The 8,260-nt window shown below is 58.1% G+C and overlaps 1 pseudogene; it reads right to left on the bottom strand.

Moving 5' to 3' along the window:
* Positions 1-517: 517 nt before the first annotated feature.
* On the bottom strand, positions 518-7,483 carry LOC102576856 (zinc finger protein RFP-like; annotated as a pseudogene).
* Between the last annotated feature and the right edge of the window lie 777 nt (positions 7,484-8,260).

The raw sequence follows: 8,260 nt of genomic DNA, 5'->3' as shown, positions 1-8,260 counted from the left end.
GGCCCAGGAAAAGCCGTGTCCAACTTGCATGGGACGTCCTCCGTGTGAGCCCGAGCAAGGAGCCAGTGCAGGGGAGATGGGAGAAAAGAGGGGCAGTGAAGGCCCAAGAGACAAAGCCATTGCAAACCCCAGGTGAGATGTCTATTGAGATCTCTGTGGACGTGAAGCCACGAGGGGCACAGGGCTGGGCCGTACAAGGGAACCGTCCGTGTCGGAGGACGGATGAAGAGAGGCGCCTGCCCTGAGTGAAACTCTTCCAGCTCGGAGAAGGCCCAGCCCAGGGCCCTTTGCTGCACGGGAAAAACCAGCTCAAGCACAGACCAGCCCAGCAGCTTCCCACAGGCCGAGCCAGGCTGGGCTCAGGCTCCAGCGCAGGTGGCCCCCCACCCCCAGCCCCAGCCCCAGCAGGGCTCTGGGCAAAGGGCCCCCAGCAGCACTTGGCCCTGAGCCCCAGCACTGGTGTTAGCAATAAAAACCTAGGATTGCGGACTAGCCCAGGGATTGACACGACACCTCATTCGATGAGTGACAGAAAGGCTTTATTTACTACAAGTATTTAAAATCAAGTCAACTGAGCCCAAACCAAAGTAAAGTCCAGTAATTAGCCATAAGGTGATGATTTTTCACCAAACAGGCAACGAATCAGCGGTCTGTTTCTCTTCAACTTCTCAAGTAAGTCGGGCGCATCAGCAACTGGTGTCAGAGAGATTTCTCACTCTTGAAGCGCGCGCTGTTTGCTGTTTTACTGCCTTTTTCTCCCCTTAGTTTAGCATCTTCAAAACATTCTTTTAGTTGTGCAAATCAAGAGAGTCCCAAGCAATAATTGACGGGAAAAACCTGTTCATTACTGGTTATCAGAAGTTTCTAATTCGAATGAGTTACCTTCTTTGGTAACAAGAGGTGATCCGGTTTGAAACATATCAAGAAACTGATTAACAGCCAGGAAAAACACCCTGAATCAGGAGGAGACATCTATCACATACAGCGAATGTTTCCTCCTGCACATAAGCACGAGTTAGTCGCAAAAGAAATATTTACCATACTAATTAATCAAAGATAGACATTTCATATGGTTACACCAGACAGCTAGGAGTCTGCCTGAAATCATCCTAAATAGAGCAAGATGAGCCGAGGCAATACTTCATTATCCCTTCTCGGATGGCCTCGCCATGACCTCGCGTCCTCTTGCAACATGCAGTTAGCATCCGTATTCTGTATTTTCACTTTTGTGAGCAGGCCCAAGCTTAGCACGGGTTTCAGAGTCATCGCTGGGGCGGTGTCCTCAAGGGTCCGTGCTGGTGGCCACGCTCGACTCCCCCAGGGCCACCGAGTGCCGGGACAGATCGGTCGGTGCAACGGGACGGGCTTGTCGGTGCAGACGGCATCTTTCACTTGGGCAGCTCCCGGGGCAGAGAGGAGGGGACAGGGCGGGTAGAGGGGACTCCTCCGGGGTCACAGAGAATAGGAAGCCAGAGCGGCCCGTTTCCCCGCGTGGGGGGTCCGTTCCCCGGCTGTTCCCCATCACTCAATGGCACAGTCTCAGCTCGGACCCAGGCCCCCTCGCCCAGAGCGAGAACCAGGGCCGGATTCTGTCCCCAGCGAAGGAGGCCGGCGGGAAGGTGAAGATCGGGGCCTCGGTGTCAGCATCGAGAAACAACACCTGCCCCCCCGCACAGTCCAGACAGACCCGCACCCTCCTGGGCGCCCGGCGCAGGGACAGGGGGGTGGGAGCAGGGGCCGTGAGAGCCTCAACCTGATCCCCCCAGCACTGCACTGCCCAGATCCCGTCCTCGGGGCTAAATCTGATCCCTCCCTTCCTCCTCACAGACTCTCTGGCGACCCCCATGAGCCAGACCTCCTGCCCCACCTCCGTCTCCCAGCAGTGTCTCCCGGAGGTGAATCCCTCCCGGCCCAGCACACACTGGTTCACATCAAATCTCTCAGGATTGTCAGGCACAGGCTGCCGTGTGTCTGCACATCTCACACTTCTCTGATCCACAGACAGGACGAGCCAGGGATTTGCCGTGTCTGGATCCAGAGTCACCGTCGCTGGCAGAGAGAATGGCAGCGTCAGGGCAGAGCTCAGCCCGGGGCAGACGGGCCGCTCCTCCCCCTCCCCACCAGCCCCGTCCTTCTCCGACCGTCCTGGGCCCCCGGAGCTGCCTCTGCCCTGGGCCCGGGGGCTGAGCACCGACGGCCCCACAGCCCCTCAGCCTGGCACGGGGGAGAGCCCTGCCCCGGGGGAAAGGAAGCAGGTAGCTGCAAATCCATAGGCAAGAATAGGAAAATCCCAGCCCAGTTTCCCACGTCCCAGCGCGGGGGGTTTGGTGCTGGGCTGGGAGAGGGTTTGCCTCTTGTCCAGGGACGGCCGTGGGCTCTGCTGGATCATTGTGTTAATGCCGGGACCAGCTCCCCAGTGCTTACCCTTTGTGTATGATCCCTCTGGTACCCTTTTGCCCTTCTCCAAGGTGGACGGCAGAGTCTCTGCAGGGGAAAGGGGCACAGATATCAGACTTGTGGTGTCTGGTTCAAGCTCCTGACTTAGACCTGCCTTGGTCCTGAGCCCCTGAGACGAAGCAGTGATACCAGGGCAGCTCCTGCCCTGCTGCTGGGACTGTGGCTGCAGAAGCTGCCTCCACATCTCCCTGCTCCCCTGCAGCACGGCCTCCTCTCCCAGGACAGGGCGGGAGGGAGCTGCAGGTGCAGGCAGAGGAGTAGGGGGAGAAATGTAACACCACCGACCCGGGGGAACTCAGTGCCCAGCCCATCCTGCCCCCTTAGACACTGGGGTGAGGGACTCAGTGACAGAAAGGGACAAGCAGCGGGGGTGGAGGGCGAGCCTGTGGGAAGGGGATGAGCTTCACAGCTCTCTTGTTCACTGGCGGAGGGGACAGGCAAGGGCTGGCGCTGGCTGGGGAAGTCCAGGGATCCAGGCAGAGTGGCCCTCTGCTCCAGCAGCCCCTGTGGGGGTGCAGGATACCAGAGGTGCAGCTTCACCCGGGCCGCCCCCAACCTGCCTGCTCTGCTCCCTCCCTGCTCCTCTCCTGGCCCTTGGGAGCACACCTCCCCTTGCTGCTGCACCCCTGGGGTTAAGCCAGCAGGATCCAAACTGGACAGCCTGCCTCATGCTTAATTTGGTGGACTGACATGCGGCACTGGGGCTCGCTCTGAGTGGGGCAGGGCCCCACAGCTCCCACCACCCCAGCTGCAGGTGCCCATGCTGAGCAGTGCTGGAGCAGCAGGGGCCCTGCGGCTCTGCACCTGGGTCAAAGGGGTGCCCAGAGGAGCCCTGGTTCATCAGCGATTCGTGCAAAGGCAGAGAGAAGCCCTTTAGTTTCTCTCCAAATTAAAAAAGATGCTGGCTCCAAATTCAAACCAACTGCTTGTCTCTTCTTCCTCAACAAGGACACTTCCCTCTTCCCTTTCGCAGCCCCCTTCTCAGTACCTTGAAACTTCCTCAAAGTCTCCTGTAGAGCTAGCGTTTGTCCAGACAAGATGCTGAGTCTCGTTTCCAGCTCTGGGCAAATCCCCTCTGGCAGCTGGAACTGCTCCTTCCTGCACCTGGGAAAAACGAGTCTGTGTTATTTGATTTTCTTTTTGCAGCTCAGCTACATGGTAGAAACATTGGGTGGATGGAGGGACCTAGAGACTGACTCTGGCCATGTGCCTCAGCCGCAGGGGGAGGGGCAGCACAGACAGTGGCAGTCACAGGCGATGCACAGTAGGAGCACGGGGAGGAACATGCCCCCCATGACAGGGCTGGAGGTGCTGAGAGAGCTTGCCAGCTCTGGCCCCACAGCCGACGCCACCCACTCCACTCGGGAGGCACCAATTGCCCACAGTGGCAGTGGCAGCTCCCCCAGAAGGGACCGATCCCCAGCAGGGATATTTTCTTCAGCTCCAAAATGTCCAGGACATTTTCTGGGATCAGAAAGGAGCAGAGACTTCACAGGTAGTTGGCTCAAGCTCTGGTGGCCAGGACTATTCCCCGGGGACAAGACGGGGAAAGCCCAGATTACACCTTACAGTCTTCAGGCCACCAGTGCCCAAAGCCGTCACTTCCTCAAGGAGAAGAGGGGGACGTTCATGCTTCCCACCTCAGGGAAAGTCCCAGTGCTTGCTGTGCTGTGGTGCCCTGCAGAGATGTGCCCATTGCATTGTCTCCAGGACCCTTCCCTCTACGGGGAGTCAGGTGGAGCCACGTACCTGCTCAGTGTGCTCCTCATGTCCTAAAGGGAGAGACAAAGATGCAAGAGTGAGCTCAGTGCAATGCCCCACACCGGGGACCCCCTGCCCGAGGGGACGCACTTTGTCCTCAGACTCCGAGTGCCGCACACAGAGGATCTGCAGAAAGTTCAGCCCCCCTACAAGCCCTGATTTAGTCATCCCCAAGAGGTGTAATAGGGCAGCCATGTACCTTGGGTAGTGGGTATGCACAGGGCAGCAGCAGCTGGGGCTGATATTCTGCATCTCCCATCACTGCCACCATGTGCCTGTCAGGGGCCATTGCCCTTGTCGCCCCTCTTCAGTTATGCACCTGGTCCTGGCAGACCCAAGGTTTAGCCCTTTCCCTCCCCTGCACTGGGACTGGACACATTTCATGTGCCTCACCTGCAGGAGGTCACTGGCGGCCCACTGGCACTTCCCCTCCAGCTCCCTGATCAGGTTGGTGAGATGGGAAATCTCCTCGGAGAGTTGGGTGACAGTCTCCCCCTGACTCTTCTCAATGCTGCTCTCCACCTCTCCCAGCTCGGCCAGCACGAGTCGCTCTTGTTCCTCCAGAAACCGGCGCAGTCGCTCAAACGCAGCCACAACCTTCTGCCTCTCGGCTGCTGCCTTTTGCTGCCATGAACAGAGAGAAACCACGTCAGGGAGAGCAGCCGCTTTGGGGAGAGTTAGGGCATGGTTTGTAAGGCCCCGTGGTCCTGACTGTCTCCATGGCTGGGACCCCCAACCTCCCACTGTCTGGAACAGAGCTGGGGGTAGCTCAGGTCTGGGGCCCTGCCTGGGATCTCTTCACTCTTCATTTTGCAAAGGTTTTTTCTGTTTCCCTGAGAGCCAGGACCGTAAGGAGGGGAGAAGTCCATGGCTGTCAGCAAGGTAGCTTTCCTCTCATAATCAGTAATCCTGGTTGTCTGTTTAAAAATCCAAACTTCTCTGCTGTAAACCCCAAACCCACGTTTTTCAACAATTAAAGTGAAACACCGCTATATATATAGCTATCAGCTGACACAATTTTTGTGTTTGCAAGGCCTGGCTCCATGCACCTGCCACAACACCCTGCAACACACGGTCACAAAATGCCACGGTCACTGTCCCACCAAACATGCTGAGCAGGACACGTCCCTTCCTTCCTCCCCCACATCAGCCGGACCTCGGCAGCACTCACCTGGTATTCCTGGTGTTTCTGGCTTTCACTCCCTCGCAGTGCTTCAAGCCTCTCCCTCTCCCCGCTTAGCAGCTGCAGGTGAGTCTAAATTTGTTCCTGCGTGAAGGAAAACTCCTTGGGTCAGTTCTTCTTGGAGGGGAGAAGCTGGAGTCTCTTCCCCGCACCAGAACCAAGAGGGCTGCTTGAGGGTGTGCTGTGAGCGCGACACCAGGAAAGCCCATGTGCTCAGGCTGGACCAGCAGCTCCCAGTACAGCGCACCCGTGCCTGGACGCAGCACCGAATAGTGTGCGCTGAACACAGCTGGAGCAGCAAGCAGCCAGTTTCCAGCTGGATTGTGGAGCCAGCTCCTGCCCAGCAGGAAGAGCACATAGAAAAATGGAGCCGGTCCTAGGGAGGTGCCACAAGGCAACACTGCAAGCAGTGGGAAGTGCAGACTGTCAGGGACATGCACTGAACAGAAAATAACACGGCCTTGAATCCACCGCGGTCGGCAGTGCAGAGTGCCAGCCAGACTCAGGCAGCAGGGCCGGACAAGACACAGGTCTGGTCTCTGGGCACTGAGATTAAGAAACTCAGAAGTGAGACACCAGTCTGAAGTATCACAGCCCAGCAGTACAGCTACAGCTACAGCTACGGCTACAGCTATGGCTACAGCTACAGCTACAGCTACAGCTACAGCGAGATGGCTCAGAAACAGCAGCATTAATCCAGGAAAAGCGCAGCATGGCATTTGGTAGCCAGGCCTGGACAGAGACAGGGAAGGAGGTGGTCAGATACAAAAGGAGGTCCTGGCCGTGCTCCCTGGACTTGGGCGGTGCCACCACGTCCCCTCTGGAGCCAGCATTAGCCCTGAAGCCCCCGGCACCAATGCAATACACATTACTGAGACTTGTGCAACGCGCCAGGAGCATCGGCTGGGGGAAGCGGCTGCTCGTGGCAGATCCTGTGAGCAAGGCCTGCCCTCCAGAGCATGCCACGTGGGCTCTGTCCGAGGGGAACAGAGTCTGTCCATGCACTACAATCCCCCCGTCCCCAAGGACTCCCCAGGCAACTCCCAGGGAGGGTTGTAACAACTGAAGGGAAACCAGTGCTGGACACCCCCTGTTTCAAGACACAGCCCCGCACACAACCGTGGGTCGGTGACACTGGACGAGGTTCACTGCTCTGCGTGCCCAGGGCCAGGGGAGCCGTGTTCCTGCTTCGTCTGGTTTCAAAGGCAAGATTTGATGACAAGGATGTAGTAATTGAGCCATTATAAGGTTAAAGTGCTAGTCCTTATTATGGGATGGAGCTGGAGACCAGCGCTCCCCGCTCTGTTGTCCCAGAGTTACTGTCATTTTCCAGGGACGTGGTGTTTGTCCCCGAATCAAACACCCGGGGTTTTGGGGTGGAGAAGAGCACATCTCCGTTGTCTTTGCTGAGTCAGGAACGTAACAAAGGGCATTTGGGTCCTTCTCGCCTCCCCCCAGCAGGATGGCTTGCACAGAGGCTACCACAAACCAACCTCCGTGTGCAGCCACGCCGTTGTGCCGTGGCCGCGGGGCAGAAAGACCCAGCGCCGCAGGGACGTGTACGTCCCCCCCAGCAGCACAACCGGACCAGGCCCGCACGCCCGTACCTTGCACTGCTGTGCAGCCTCCTGGATGGGAGCCGCGGGGTGAGCTCGGTGCGCCCAGGACTCCCGGCAGATCACGCACATCAGGACCTGGTCTGTCTCACAGAAGAGCTTCAGAGCCTCCCCGTGCTGCTCGCACACCATCTTGCCCCCGGCTCCCTCCGCTGACCCCACGCTCAGGCCCTTGACCACTTCTACTACATTCGCCAGCTGCCTGTTTGGGCCCAGGAGCCTCTGGGCAAAGGTCTGTCTGCACTGGGGGCAGGTGACGTCCGTCTCGGCCCCCTCCCAGCACTGGGCGATGCAGGCTCGGCAGAAGTTGTGCCCGCAGCCCACGATCATCACCGGGTCCCTGAACAACTCCAGGCAGACGGAGCAGGTCGCCTCGTCCCGGAGGCTTTGTACAGCGCTCGCCGCGGCCATGGCTGTGAGACGGGAGGGCACGGGGCTACTTTCACTTCCCTGAGCTCAGGGCTGGGCTCACCCTCGGCCGTTTCCTTCCTGTGAAATAACAGCACTGATGCTGAGCTGGGAGGAGCCGGGGTCAAGATTCAGCCCTGGGATCGCGGGGGATCTGGTAACCCTTTGTGGAGCAGCAGCTCGGCACAACTGCAGTGAAAACAGCAGAAAAAGGGTTTGAAGCCACTACACAACAATTCAACACACCCAGCATTTCTCACTGTATCTGCTGTCAGCCAAGAGCTTTTCAGAGCTGTCAGGACTGTTATTTGGGGCTGAGAACTGCCTAAAAGCTCAGAGCAGGCAAGATATCAGCCTAAAAACTCAGGCTCTCCTGGAAGTGTTCAGTTTTCCCGGGGGGGATGGGCAAGGGAGGGGAGATATAAAAGAAAGAAAAATAATCCAGCTCTCCCCTCCATTGAATCTAATTTCTCATGTTTCATTTCAAAGCTCTTCAATGGCAAGGGCAGCTCCAGACCTGACCCTGCGCCTGCGAGGAGCCTGGTGCGTCCCCCTGAGAGGAACCGTGCGGTTCTCCTCTCCAGCCGGGGCAGGGCCAGCGTCACCCCAGGGCGCCTGCACGGGGACCAGGGCAATGCCAGTCTTCACTGCCACAGGTTATTCAGTCTCTGCCCAGGGACTCTGCCAGCTCCCCACAGGCCCAGGTCTGGCTGCATGTCCTCAACCCCAGGATTTCGTCAGGCGGTTGCAGGCACCTGCTAAAACATGCATTTCTCCTTCCCTTGTGGCGTCCTTAATTCCACACACTTGGTCAGGATTTCACTGACCTGCAGGT

The sequence above is a fragment of the Alligator mississippiensis genome, chromosome 11 (genome assembly GCF_030867095.1).
Source record: "Alligator mississippiensis isolate rAllMis1 chromosome 11, rAllMis1, whole genome shotgun sequence".
NCBI lineage: Eukaryota > Metazoa > Chordata > Crocodylia > Alligatoridae > Alligator > Alligator mississippiensis.
Note: the sequence above shows the minus strand (reverse complement) of the source record. Positions and strands in the feature narration are given on the sequence as shown.